General features: G+C 39.3%; 1 protein-coding gene and 1 pseudogene across 3 annotated transcripts in view; both read right to left on the reverse strand.

Annotated features, from left to right (window-relative positions):
- LOC111140968 (glutamate ionotropic receptor AMPA type subunit 1) overlaps positions 1-15012 on the reverse strand; it is a 304242-nt gene that overhangs the window by 177991 nt on the left and 111239 nt on the right. The gene's annotated exons all lie outside the window — the stretch shown is intronic.
- LOC111140970 lies at positions 4198-5023 on the reverse strand (annotated as a pseudogene).

A 15012-nucleotide genomic window follows, 5' to 3' on the forward strand; every position in this document is an offset into this window, starting at 1 on the left:
AGTCAGAGAAGTTTTCATACTCAGCTTATACCATTTACTGGCTGTGAGACCTTACTTAACCCATCCAAGACTCAATTTCCCCATTTTACTAATAGGAATCAGGAAAGCAAATAATGTTTAAAAAATATATTCTGAAAGGGAGCTTCTAGTCTATGGATTAAATGAAAGACAATCTGTCAAGTGCTAACACTGGTGGTGGCACCCAGTAAGGACAAGTTCCTGGGCTCCTGAACTATTTTCTCAGCTCAAGTTCATATGTAACAACTGGCTAAATTTTCCTTCCTCTCAGGACAGGTAGGTTATATGCCTGGTTGACCAGAGACCATAAACACTGAGGTCCGCTGGATCATATAAATCGTAGATGGTATCATTGCTTATGACTATGCTCGCATGATCTGTTACTCTTCTAAGTGCTTATGCCATAGCCCCATGTAGAATCCCACAGACATTCATCCCTTAACCGTGGGCACAAAAATAGAAAAGAAAAATCTCACCAAAGAGAAAGAAAACCCAGACTATAGTAGTGTCTGGTTCTCCCTACATTTTTTAATGCTTACTTCAGCCTGTATAAAATTAATTCTTCCCCCTACAAAAGAATCACATTATACTTCCTAATCTACACAGAGTAATGATTTCACCCTAATTTTTTAGTGTGTATTTGCATCTAATTCACATTTAGATTTAAGCAGAATTTATAGGTCACTTCACTGTATATACTTCATTGTGGATTACACATTAAAAAATAAGATCCTTGTTTCAGCTTATTACTGAACCCTAGAATGCCAGGAGTAAAAAAACCCAAAAAACAAAAAAAACCAAAAAACCACTGAGGCTTCATTTAATCCTTTCCATCATTGGCAAGAGGTGAATGCTCTAGGAAGGGGAAATGGTGCCCTCAAAGTCAAACAGTGAGGGTATAACAACAGAACCTGTACTGAACTTACATTTCCTGACTCCAAATTCAGTATTCTCACCCTATTTTTTCCTAGCCTGGCTCAGATTTTAAGAGGCCAGAAAGGCCCACCAGTTGTAGCATTTCCCACTCTTCATTTTCTTCTGCTTTCATTGTACTTATCCTAAAATAAATTTGGTGGACAGTGGGCTAAACATACACATTCCCTTTCCATTTTAAATGAGTGGTTGACCCTCGTTCTGCCTGCTGCTTGTATAAGGCCTCCATCACGATTACCCTCACCAACACATTCCCTATGACATGCGCAGTGATCCTTATCTTCCAGCAGTACCAGGGACTTTGTCACTGCCTGATTATAGAGGATGTTCTTCCCCAGGGAAAATGCCCTAAATCAGCCTTTTGGAATGAGTAAGATCTTCCTCCATTCTAAATGACTGGCTTGATGGAATAAAATAACCAAAGAGTTTAAATGATTTAAGTACAAGGATGAATTTGGGGGTTCCTGATCTAGCTCAAAATCCAACTCTTTTGTCTAATGTCCCATAGGGGCCATGGTCTCATCCCTGCAGAATCTCAGGAAAAATATACCCTTTAATGAGACACTCCCTTTCATTAAGTAAGTTAACAGTTAGGAGGGAAAACATTTGAACCAAACTGTATTTCTGACCATAGTCCTATCAAGCTGTTAAGACGTGCCTCTGGAGTGAGTGAGGTCATGACCGTGTGTTATCGAAGTCTGCACAGAGAGACGGCTGTGTCAACTTTACGAGGTCATTATTCTGAAATGTTTCCATTACTAGCATTGTCAGGAAATGGTATCTTTGAGAAAGGAGTAAACAAATTTATCTTGTGAGCGGCTAAATAATTTTAAATGTTTTGTAGAGAAAGACTTCCTAGTAGGCTCTGTACATGCCCTGCTTTTGTAAAAAGAGCTTAGTATACAGAACATCACCTTGGCCGATATGGTAGTGTTGTAGATGATAAATATTTCCAGAGCTGAGCACTGTATTTTATACTTTTTAAAACTGCCCCCGTGGATATCCTGGAATGGGATCTGGCACATAGTAGGCATATGATAACTGGTTGCTGATTAATGATCGTAAGCATTGGTGTATATGACAACTTAAGGACTCCTGAGGTACTAGGGTGTTTTGTTTTTATTTGCTTTGGTGTCCAGATGGCTTCTTTCCTTGGTGAACATGGAGTCTCCTCTGGGTCCTAACCTCCTTGTCTGCTGTCACTCCTTCCTTTGTCAGCTGCCACTGCTCACTTCACACTCACCTGCTGCTTTTCTCATCTGATATCTGTTGTTAATAAGTCCAATGACCAAGACTGTGAAATCACACAACTCACACTTACACAGTTTTACAGTCAACATGCATTTGCCTGCAGGATGCAAGAGAGATGCAATTCTTTCATCTGGCTTAGAAAACTTTTTATTCCACATTTATATATTAGAAGTCTTCCAAGATTGTAAGGTTGTTTAAAGTCTGAAATCTGGTTAAACGGGGATGTCCATAGGATAGAGTGTGCACTATCTCCATTGATCATAATATTCTTTCTTTCTTTTTAAGGATTTTATTTATTTGACAGACAGAGACAGTGAGAGAGGGAACACAAGCAGGGGGACTAGGAAAGGGAAAAGCAGACTTCTCACTGAGCAGCGATGCTGATGTGGGCTCGATCCCAGGACCCATGACCCTAAGGCAGATGCTTAACAACTGAGCCACCCAGGTACCCCCATAGGTCATAATATTCTTAACTAGAAAGTTTAAACCCTAGATTCTGTCTATTGCACTCTCCATCCCAGCCCCACAGAGATTTCTAAGCCCATCCACTTATACTCTTGCTAAAGTGACAAAATTTTAAGCCAAGTTGCTAACCAAACAGGTTCTCTTTCGGGGGGAAAAAAATCCAATAAACATGAAATCACATAATCCTATTATTTTCCAGTTGTTACTACATCTACCCCACACATATCCAGACTCCCAATAGTCATAACAGGATGTGGGCAGTCTCAGTGGAAGAAAACAGTTTGAAGAAAGTAAGAGAGGCCAAAACCATAGTATGCACATGACCTTTTTTGGGGGGGAGGCAGGTGGTGCCACCAGCTGTTTAGGGTGATAGAAGTGTGGAGTGTATCAAAAGGACGTAAGGCAAAAAAGAAATAGAAAGGAGGGTAAACTCAAATAGTAGATATAAAGAGAAGGATACACAGTTTTATTGGTTGTGGGGACCCACCACAGGAGTGAGATGAAGGAATGACCTACTCTGAAGTATTCTTTAGTTGGCTAATTCTGTAAGCTCTTACAGATTGAAAGGAGGTGGCTCAGTGAAGATCAAAGGCAAGGAGAACAATTAGGGGACCGTGCATACCACCCACTCTTCTTAGTTCTAGTCACAGGGACCAAATACCGTCTTTTCACATTTCCACTCCAGCAACCTTAGAAAAGACTAGATGACCAGACACAAAGCCAAAATTGGTGTTATACTTCTAGATAAAAAGTGGCTAATAACACACCACTCTTCCCCAGAGTAGGAGTCAGCAACCCATATTCCCGAGAACCAAATGGCTGATGCATCCACTTCCTGAGAACAAAATGGCAGCCACCTTATAGAGCCCTGTCTATATATTTAATAGAACAGACACATACAGTGGATTCAGACATACACTGGACTCTTCATTTAGACATTTAGCTCTTAAAAAGCAGGAATGGAGTGTGATCTCACTAGCTCTCTAATTTTCTCAGTATTTGATTGCTTGGCTCAGAGGAATCATTCTCTCTGAACTAAATATCTACAGCCTCTCTCACCTTGCCAGGAATTGTCTTTATACCCAAGGGCAGGAAATTTCATCATATCTCTATGCTTTTACTCAGAAGTGTCCTTCCGTCTGAAATGCTTTACTCTCTGAAACTTCCCTAATGATCATACTAGAAGACAAGAAGAATACTAGAAGACAGGAGCAAGTGACCATTATAAACATCTGAGTATGTAGAAAAAACAGAGCCCTCTGCTGAGCTCCTAATATATTACTTCATTTCAGATTCCCAACATTCTGATTTGTGGCATCACAAAGGTAGAGATGAAAATGCTGGTAGCAGAAAAAAAACTAACTTGTCTAGGTTCAGATAGTCCAAACATTCACAGGTAGGAAACTTAATAATTGCATGACCCTCAACTCAACTTTTTAAAAAAATTTCTAAATGATATTTACATTTTTAGAACAGCACTTCTCTACAAATGGGTACAACCTGGAAGCTGGGGGAAGGAGGGGCAGGGGGTTATCTGGAGAACCTGAAGTCCTAAGCTTTACCATGTGGTATCGAGTATTGTCTCAAAAGGTCACTAGATCCAGGGATCCTCCTTCAGAGGAGTTGAGAAATGTCCGATGCCAGATTCTGTCAGGAAGCAAATCCAGGAGTACTTGGGTTTTTTGTTTGTTAGTTTAATTTTTTGTTTTTTGGTTTTTTTTTGGGGGGGGGGGTTGGAATCTCTGAAAGATGTAATGTTAACATCAGACATACTTTTATTTTTACCTTCTAAAAGAGGTTCTAAGAGTCTTTTGTTTGTCCTGTGATAGGGTTTCCACTGAGGCCAAGGCCACGAACTATATCCTTAGTAGAAAGGCAGAACTCCTTATCAAGTTTCATAGTCTCCTTGGCTATCAAAGGAACGACATCTTTTTTGATTGCTATCAAATATCTATCATCAATGTCTAAGTTGTCTTATTTGGACAGTTTATACCCTCAATGCTACAGGCCTAAGTCTTTCGTAGAATCTGTACTTTTTACTTCTGGTGTGCTCCTTAGTTCCAGGTAGTTGACACCATCCTCTGAAAGTTCTTTAATGACCTATTTTACAACCATTAGAATATCCTCAGGGCTAGTAGTAAGCTGATGGATAATTCGAAATATCTGGAAGCATTCTTCAAATGTTCTTTTCTTTCCGTTGTCATCGACACTCATCTGATCATGGATTTTAATTCTTGGCTGTTAATTTCTTCATGGTGTTAGAACCAGTGAGTCCATTCAGGTTGGCATAAAGTTCCACTTTAGGTAATTCTGAGTAAAAGATTGCTTGCCCTGGCTTTTGTTCTTCCTTCATCATGATTTAGTAGAATAAGTTCTCCCAAACCTTTTATTCTTTGCATAAGCAATATGGCATATTTCAGTCAGTAAGTGTTGTGGGTTTTGAATTTCCTTCAGATTGCTTTACTTCCTAATTTGGATACATTTTAGCTGTATATGTAGCTCTGGGCTCAGCTTCGCCACCATGATGGACCACCGCTCCTGAGTCTCTCCTGGCCTTGTGCCTGTAGAGCTTTGAGCACAGTATAGGGGCAGTATGGAGCACATAAACAACAGCTTCCTCAGCAAGAGTTTCCCAGCTGCGATGCTAATTCTGGTACCAACTGTGGCCCTCCACTCATCCACCAGGGCTGTTATGTCTACTCAAGTGCTGTGTGGCCCTGCCTGCATGTCCTCCCCAACTTTTCAAAACTCTGTTTCCCTTAAGTTCCAGTTAGTGCTTAAGAATGTACTCCTCCCTTTGAATGCTGCTGTGTATTACCTGGATCCATATAATGGTAATTTCTATTTAAAATTCAGTCATTCCATAAATTGTTATTAAATGATATGCTATATGCCAGGCACTGTGTAGGCCCTGGGAAGATAAACTGCTATCCTGGGGGAACTTAAAGACTAATAAGTAGGAAACATAAATGATCGGGATGTGGGGTAGAAAAATTATGAACTGGACTTAGGAAGGTTTCCAATAGGAGCAGAAAGGAGGGAATAGCTAACCCAGTTTTAAGTGATTGGCAAGTCTTTCAGGGGCAAGTGTCAGTGAATCTGGGACCTACCTAAACAGTAAATAGGATAAGAATGGAAATATCTCAGACCCAGGTAAGCCGCATTTGCAAACTCTCTAGTCTCAACATGTCTTTCACACATAGATTTGGGGCTTGAAATAATGGGATGGGTACATTTGGCATGGTTGATTCCAGAGTCAAACAGACTTGACTTCAAATCCTGATTCCACAAGTTCCTGGTTTTGTTATCTTGGGAAAGGAATTAGCGTCTCGAACCCTCAGTTTCTCTATCTGGAGATGGACAATAGTAGTCGTGCCATCACTTAAGGTTGTTGCAAGTATGAAAACGACCTAATGATAAAAGGACATACCATAGCTTCCAGACAAAGCAAATCCCCAGTGATAGTGGTAGTGATGAATACTGATAGTTGTTAGTGGGTACACCTACTAACAACTCTCTGTGAAGAGGAATCCAACTTACTTTTCTTTGTGTTTCCCATTGTGCCTTGAATTTCACAGATCCTGCTGACAGATTTGTTTGGGTGCATTTTCCATTAAATCATTAAATATTTATTGAACACTTACTATGTGCCTGGCTCTGTCCATCATACTATGGACACAGGAGTAAACAAAGCACATTTCTAGAGATTTCCTCCTAAAATTCTGATCAGTAGTTTCCTAACATTGATGGTTACTTAAACTTTGAAATCAGGTTTGGAAAACAGCATCCAAAGCATTAGAATCACCTGACTTGTTAGTGATAATAACTGTAATTCCACTTGATGTTTCTGGAGAACCTGATTCCTTATCTTAAGAACTCTTCAACCAATTTAGTGTTTTTCCACCTGCTACGGGGTCCTGCCTGAATCTAAAATGATGATTTCCACTTCACTCCACAATCCACATCATAAAGTCTCCTTCCCACCCCAAGTCCTTATCAGCAACAGACTAATTTGTTAATTTGCTTGTCTTTCTCTTTCTTTTACTGCATTTTGCTGGTATCTATCATTTTGCTGTCACTCTGCATAGAGAGAGGAGTGGATTATCAATCAAACAGCTTAAGTTTTAACCTCAGTTTTGCAACTAAGCAATTTTGGTATATTTTTCATTTTTTCTTTCAGTGAATATCAATGGAGTGCCTGATAGAGGCACAGCATATCCTCGTTGAGGGTTCAGGTGTTGGAATCAGAATGCCTGAGGTAGAAACTAGCTCTGCTACTTTTCAGCCGTATAATCATGACTGAGTGACTTGACCATTCAGTTTTCTCATCTGCAAAATGGGGATAATAATCATATCTACCTCACAGGATAGTTGTAAGTATTAAATACACACAGAATACCTATAAAAATCTTAGAACAGTATGCCTGAAACTAGTAAGTTTTCAATGTTAGAAGCTATTACTTTATTGTTGATGTTTGTTGTTACTCTCAAATGCCAGGCACTGTGTATAGTACTGAGGAAGTAATGTGGGGGGAGGAAGGACATGGTGTTTGTCCTTAGAGATCTTGCTTCTATTAAGTGAAGCAAAAAACTAAACAACTAAAAAACTAGACACTCACATAAATACATAGTTACAAATTATGACAAACACCATGAAGGAAATGGACAGGGTATGTGTGTGGTCTAAGGAGTACCATTTATTTATTTATTTTAAAAGATTTATTTATTTATTTGAGAGAGAGAAAGAGAGCACATGAGGTGGCGGGGGCAGCAGAGGGGTAGAGGGAGAGGGAGATGCAGGCTCCCCTCTGAGCAGGGAGCCTGATGCGGGGCTCGATCCCAGGACTCCAGGATCATGACCTGAGCCAAGGGCAGATGCTTAACTGACTGAGCCACCTGGGCGCCCCTAAGGAGTACTGTTTAATATGAGACTTGAAGAACAAATAGGAGGTCAAGTGGTGAAGAAGGGGTATATGCTATGTGTGAAGAACTGTCCAGAAAGAGAGAAAAGCATGTGTAAAGGACCAAAGACAGGGACTGAAGGGCTTTTGTGGCTCCCTGTGAACAGTGAAGAGAAGAGGAGGCTGAGGCAGTGGGTAGGGTCTAAGCCATGCAGCAGAGTTGAAGAGTTTTCCTAAGGGCAAAGGAAAGCTACCGATGGCATGTGGTTTCCTTTCTGGCACACAGACTTCCCTCAACTAAAGTGAGAGGATTATATAAAAAATGCTCTTGAGCCCCTTTAACACCGAAGAATATAAGATTCTGTGATGACTAACAAAAACAAAAAGGTGATTTCTGGGAAAAAGTAGAGAAAAATCAAAGAAGTGGAGGTAGGAAAGGAAAGAAAGAGGGAGATAAGGAGGTAAGAAATAAGAAAAGAAGCAGCTGGCTAAACCTTCAGTGGAGACATAAAGTCTAGAAATGAAATGTTAAATGCTCAGCGCAGCGTTCAAGACTCAGTGCCTATGGCATCCATGTGTGTGTAGGTGTGTCTGACTTATGCACGTGTTTGTACGTTCACTGACTTGGCAGGAACCCAAACTGGGGGAGCCTTTCCATGGAAGACAAATAAGTCTAGTAGGCTGGAAGTGGGGGAGGGGGATGCCATGTCAGTCATCTTGGTTAAATGCGTGATTACTGGATATAAAGATGCATCTGGAGCAGCTCCTGCTGGAAAGCTGGTGCTCAGGAATTGAAATGCTTCACTGAGGCATGGTTCAGCGGCTCCTTTCAGGACCTGCTCTGTGGAGAGCAAACAGAATTACATTAGGAAAGGAGTGGCTGAGAAAGTACTCTCCAGAACAGAAAATTTTGGGGGGAGAAGAAAAGAAAAAGGAGTCTAGTCCGAAAAGAAGGACTGACTCCAAGAATGCTAATTTGTGCAAACCTTCCAGAGCCCAGAGGGACTTGGGCACTTCTTGTCTTAATATTCAGATGTGGTGGTGAGAAAAAGTATGCAAGGTAGTGAAAAGCAAAAAGAAATGTGTCCTTTGGGCCCCGGTGTCTACTTTCCAGCTGAGTAAGGGTCTCATTTAAGGATTTATGAAGGGGAAGGACACTGGTCTAATTCTGCAAACACTTTGTAATGGTAATACTGCCTCCATGCTCAGAACTTGCTACTGATATGGGCATGTATGGTTGCATATCATATAAACCTGGCAGCAGATGCTCGGAAGAATACTGGTTGAGTTACCTCAGTGCAATGAGAAGTAAGAGAAGCCCCTTAAGGTTTATGAAATTTCTGGTAAGGAAATAGCCACTAACAATATGTCTTATTCCCTTAACTACTGCCTGATTCGCCAGTGGTTCAGTTAGCATATGCCTGATTTGAGTTAATAACAGCCATTTAATAGACATTTACAATGTTTTAGGTACTTATAGCACATGATTGCACTGAATCTTCACAGTGCATTACAAGCTAGAGTCTAATATTTCCATTTTATACACAAGGAAAGAGAGTCTCAGAGAGGCTAAGGAACATATATGAGGACACAAGTTGCTGGAACTGATAAGCAGGGCCATGTTCCATTTGGGCCCCAATTTTCTTATCCATAAAATGGAGCTGGTTCATACGCCTTCAGATTCTCATGTTCCCAAGGCTCCCCCATGAAGACTGCAGACTCAGCAAAGTCACTGGTGTTTCTATTTTGTTTGCTTTCATATCATGGAGCATACTCTCCGCATTCATTCTCAGCACAACAGTGCACTCGAGGATTTTTGGCTACGGGAACTTGTAGGAATCATTCATCCCTAACCCAGGTGCAAGTGGCAGGTGATGGCAATAATTCCTTACTTTCCTGCATTGGGTAGTCAAGGATGACCGCAGGCTCCCATTTCAGCTTATCCCAACATCATTGGCAGGCCGACAAGGAGAGCGTTCACCCCAGTTTGCAGATGAGAAACTAAGTCTCAGACAGGGTGAGTGACTCCATCAAGGTCCAACAATGAGTTAAAAGCAGAGTCATGACTGCATGCTCGCCTCTCTTAAGATCCGGTCTGGCATCCTTTCTGGAAAAGCACACTGCTTCCTGCAGTTGCAGGCTCCGGGGCCCAGCAGGAAGCAAAAATGAACAAATAGGCAGATGAGAAAACACTCTTCCCCCTGCCAATGCTCACTCAGCTTCAGCCAAACTTTGTCAAGTGAAAAGCAAGTCCAGATCTTTCCATTTTTCTTTTTTAAAGAAGCTAAGGATCTGGATTTTTTATGGGCAAGCCCTTGATTTTCTTAAAAGCTACATACAACTTTTATTTTAAATCTCTGAGAGAACCATCAACAACTGATTCACCACTGGGTAATCAGTTCTCCACCTCTGTCTTATACTGAAGAAACAACAGAGAACTTGATCATGGTTGCAGAGATGTCTAGCTGAAAGCCCTTTTAGCCAAAGGAATGCCCACTGCTTGGGAGATCCAAACCTCAATCAATCAAATCCCACAGAACAGTGGAGATTTTGAGTCCCAAACAAAGGAGGGTCAACAGAGATACTCCAAATCCTCAATATAACCCCCTCATCTAACCAGGAAAGAAAATGTTTCATGAAGACAGCTTGTTTAGAACTTTAAATGAAAGAGTGTAGAACAGAGATAAAAAACCAGGGCTCTGAGGACATAAGATAAACATGTTAAATATTATATATAATTACACTAATAAAAACAAATTTAGTTATAGACAGCAGCTTTTATTTTAGTTTTTCCATGTGCCAGTCACTATTCTATGGACTTTTTATGCAGTACTTTAAAAAATCCTTACAACAACACTTTGAGGTAAATACCACTATTATTTCCATAGGTTTCCTGATCACTGACAGGGAGAGCTGAATCTTCTGCCTCACCTTTTGTGGTTTTGTTTTCCCCCTACTTGGCTCCCTAGAGGGCATTAACGCTCCTGATACTGCCAGCTGCTCTGGAAGTGGACACCACACCCAAGGGAGATATACACCATCTGTTTCTAATTCATCCTGTCTTCAGTCTTCCATTCAATACTCCCCTGGTATCACATCATGACTGAGGCTAGACATCAGCTCTCAGTGCAATCTGGCAGTCTGTCCTCTCAGGGCAGCCCTGGGTCCCTTAGGCAACCCAGATCTTTCAGGTACATGGAGAATAGAATGATCACCCTATAAAACCTTGAGGAGCTCCCTCCACAAAAAGATTTTTTTTTAAACTCTAGCTTAATTTACCAGTTATATAATGTCATACATAGAAGAAATAAACCCAGGAAAGTCAAGTAGTACCTTATTGGAATGTTATCTTCTACTTTGCTTTGGAAAGGATTTAAGGAAAAAGTCTCAATCCCAAATGCCAACAGAGACTAAATTAATGTAAATGAAAAGTAACCCAGCCGGACACTATGACGAGTGGGAGAATGCACACCTCATCTAAGGGGGGAAACCACGGCTCAACTCCAGCCTATTGTAGATATACCTGTTAATTTTTCAGGAGAGAGCACAGGACTTCCATTTGTGTTAATCGAGAGACTATAAAATTTGAACAAATGCTTACAATGAGGACAACTAGAAAAGCCGGACCAAATCTTCTTGAAGATGTAGATGAGCTGATAAGAAAATGAAGAACTACAGAGCCAGGATGTAGGGCTGGAGGAAAGCCAGGCAGGTAAGCCTTACATTCAGAACTACTTTTTCCCTGGAGACATTTACCAGTTCTAGAGGAAGCAGCTAAACTAAGAGGAGAAAGAAATAAGAAGCTGGAGTTTAGAGTTCCAGACCAAAAAGTGATGGAAGTGGAAAGAGGCTGTGAAACAATCACTTTGGGTTGGAACCCAGAAGAGCTGCTCAAAAAAAGTAAAAATGAACTGGAAACAGACATTTGCTTGTAGGGACTGCAGGGTAGCTTCCAATCGTCTCAATCTCTGGAGCTGGATTAAAATGATAATGTATTGCTGGTACAAGAAGGCAGATAAATATCCATTAGGTAAAAAGATAACATTACGGTAGTCCTCATGTTATTTCTACAGAAAATTCTGCAAATACAGTGTCCAGCACATAATAAAAAGTAGTCAGTTATACCAGAAGATAAAACAACATAACTAAGAATGAACAAAAAAGAGAAAATAAGGACAGATTCATAGGGATTCAGGATATTAGAGTAATCAGACATATTTTAAGTCAACCATGCTTACTGTCTTCTTTGAGATAAAACACAAGATTGATAATTTCAGCAGACTACTGGAAAACATGTAAAATAATCAAGAGGAAATTCCATATTTGAAAAGGACAGAGACTGACATCAAGAATTTAATACACATAATGACAGATTGGATGCAGCTTAAAAGAAAATTTGTAAACTTCAAAATATATCAAAAGAAAATAATAGGACTAACGCACAGAAAGAGAAAATGATGAAAGATACGTTGAATAGAGTGACAAACCCTGACATACATGTAAGTAGAATGTCATCAGGAGAAAACTACATGGAGGACATAGAAATAATGTTTGAAGGGCCATGGCAGACCTTTCCAAACTTGATAAAAGACATCAAGACATAAAATCAAAGGACCCAATGTACCCAAAGCAAGTTAATTAAAAGAAACCACACTTAGGTATGATATCGTAAAAATTTTGAAAATCAAAGACAGAAACTCTTAAAAGCAGCCATAGTGAAGGAGGGGTGGGAGACAGATTACTGTGAAATAATTAGCAATCTGACTCTCCCAAGAAATACCTGAATTATATCTTAAAATGCCAAAAGAAAATAACTACAAATATAGACTATATCCAACATAAACTTTTTTCTTTTCTTTTTTTTTAAAGATTTTATTCATTTATTTGACAGAGAGAGATCACAAGCAGGAAGAGAGGCAGGCAGAGAGAGAGAGGAGGAAGCAGGCTCCCTGCGGAGCAGAGAGCTCGATGTGGGACTCGATCCCAGAACCCTGAGATCATGACCTGAGCCGAAGGCAGAGGCCCAACCCACTGAGCCACCCAGGCGCCCCAACATAAACTTTTTTCAAGAGAGAATGTGAAAAAAGACATTTTCATACAAATAAAAGGAAAAATATTTCTCAAAACAGACCCACACTAGTGGAAATACTAAAAGACATTATTCATGGAGAAGGAAATTATTATAGATGAAAAAAAAAAACCTTAAGAGATACAGAACAGAACAGAATAAAAAGTAAAAATTATATATATATATATATATATATATATATATATATATATATATGTAAGTATAAGTAAGTACAGACTGAATAGAATGGCAATAATAATACATTATTGAATTTAAAAGTATAAAAATATTCAGCAATAATGGCATGCACACATTGGCAGGAAAATAATTAAAGCTAAAATGTTATAAGGTCTTTGCACTCTCTGGGAAGTGTGTAAGTCCCAATACACAATATCACTTGATAAGTAAAGAATGAATGTTGCAAGTTCCAATGTAACCACAAGAATATTTAAAGGGTATCTAATACCCAAGTTAACAGAGGAGTAAAAAGTGAAAAAATTTTAAAAATTAGTAAATCTGAAAGAAGGCAAGAAATAATGGTACAGTTAAACCTATCTTTAGAGGGGAGTCTATGGTTTCAAAAATGCATGCATTAAAAAATAAGAAAAGCTGTAAAAAATAATCAGTAGCTAAGTATCCATTTCAAGAAGTCAGAAAAAACCCTGTGAACTAAACACAAGAGAGAGGGGCGCCTGGGTGGCTCAGTGGGATAAAGCCTCTGCCTTTGGCTTAGGTCATGATCTCGGGGTCCTGGGATTGAACCCTGCGTTGGGCTCTTTGCTCCACGGGGAGTCTGCTTCCTCTCTCTCTCTCTCTCTCCCTGCTTTCTTCTTTGCCTATTTGTGATCTCTGTCAAATAAATAAATAAAATCTTTTTTAAAAAATAAACACAAGAGAGAAGGAAGAAAAGTAGAACAAAGTCAAAACCAACCCCAAAAGAATCTTAGAGAAAGTATGAGAGTGAGCAAATTAGGTAATATAAAAGGTAACATCACTACAGATCCTACAGACATGAAAGAGAGGATATTATGAGCAAATTTGTGACAAGGTATTTGAAAATATAGATGAAATGGACAAATTCCTAACATAAATTACCAAAACTACCCCAAGAAGAATAACGTAATTGACTAGGATTGTAACTATTAAAGACATTTAAAGCATTACACAAGATGACTCTGGGCCCAGGTTACCTCTTCTGAGGTCTATAAAACACTTAAAGAATAAATAACACCTACCTTACACAAATGCTTCAAGAAACTAGGAAAAGGGAGCACTTCCTTACTTTTTTGAGGTCAGTATAACCTTGATACCAGATCAAACAAAGACATTGTAAGAAAAGAAAATTATAGACCTTTCATTTGATAATCAAGATGAATATCTTTTTTTTTTCAAGTTTTTATTTAAATTCCAGTTAGTTAACATACAGTGTGATATTAGTTTCAGGTGTACAAGATAGTGATTCAACACTTCCATACAACACCCAGTGCTTATCACAAGTGCACTCCTTAATCCCTATCGCCTATTTCACTCATCTCCCCACTTACCTCCCCTCTTGCTCTAATTTTTTTAGATCTCCTTATATTTATTCCCATAATGTTTGTCATTTTCAGCATAGGGATCTTGTACATCTTTTGTTAGATTTATTTTCTAGGTATTTATTGTATACAGAACCATCAGTTTGTTCTCTATAGTTAAGAGTCTATTTCTTGGTTTGCCTCTCTCTTTTCTCTTTTCTCATTTGTTTTGTTTCTTAAATTTCACATATGAGTGAAATCATATGGTATTTATTTTACTCTGACTTATTTCACTTAGTATAATACTCTCTAGCTCCATCCACATTGTTGCAAAATATTAGTAAACATACTATAAGAGATAATATCATGACCAATTTGCCAAGGAAGAAATGATGCTGTCATTATTCACAGCTGACAAGACTGTATTCATAGAGAACCGCAGACACTACAGGAAAAAACTAGAATGACTCAATGAACATAGCAAGGTCACTGGACATGAAATCAGTATAAAAGAAATCATTCTAATTCAATATGCCAGCAACAAACATTTATAATATTTTTAAAGATACTGTTTATAACATCAAAAAAAGAATAAATACCTAGAAAATAAATCTAACAAAGGATGCACAAGATCCCTATGCTGAAAACGACAAACATTATGGAAAGAAATACAAGAAGATCTAAATAAATAGAGCAATATACTCTGTTCCTGGATTGAGGGACTTGATATTCAAATATAACAGTTCGGGGCGCCTGGGTGGCTCAGTAGGTTAAAGCCTCTGCCTTCGGCTCAGGTCATGATCTCAGGGTCCTGGGATCAAGCCCCACATCAGGCTCTCTGCTCAGCAGGGAACCTGTTTCC

The sequence above is a fragment of the Enhydra lutris genome, unplaced genomic scaffold (assembly GCF_002288905.1).
Source record: "Enhydra lutris kenyoni isolate GAN:26980312 unplaced genomic scaffold, ASM228890v2 scaffoldscaffold5, whole genome shotgun sequence".
NCBI classification, from domain to species: Eukaryota; Metazoa; Chordata; class Mammalia; order Carnivora; family Mustelidae; genus Enhydra; species Enhydra lutris.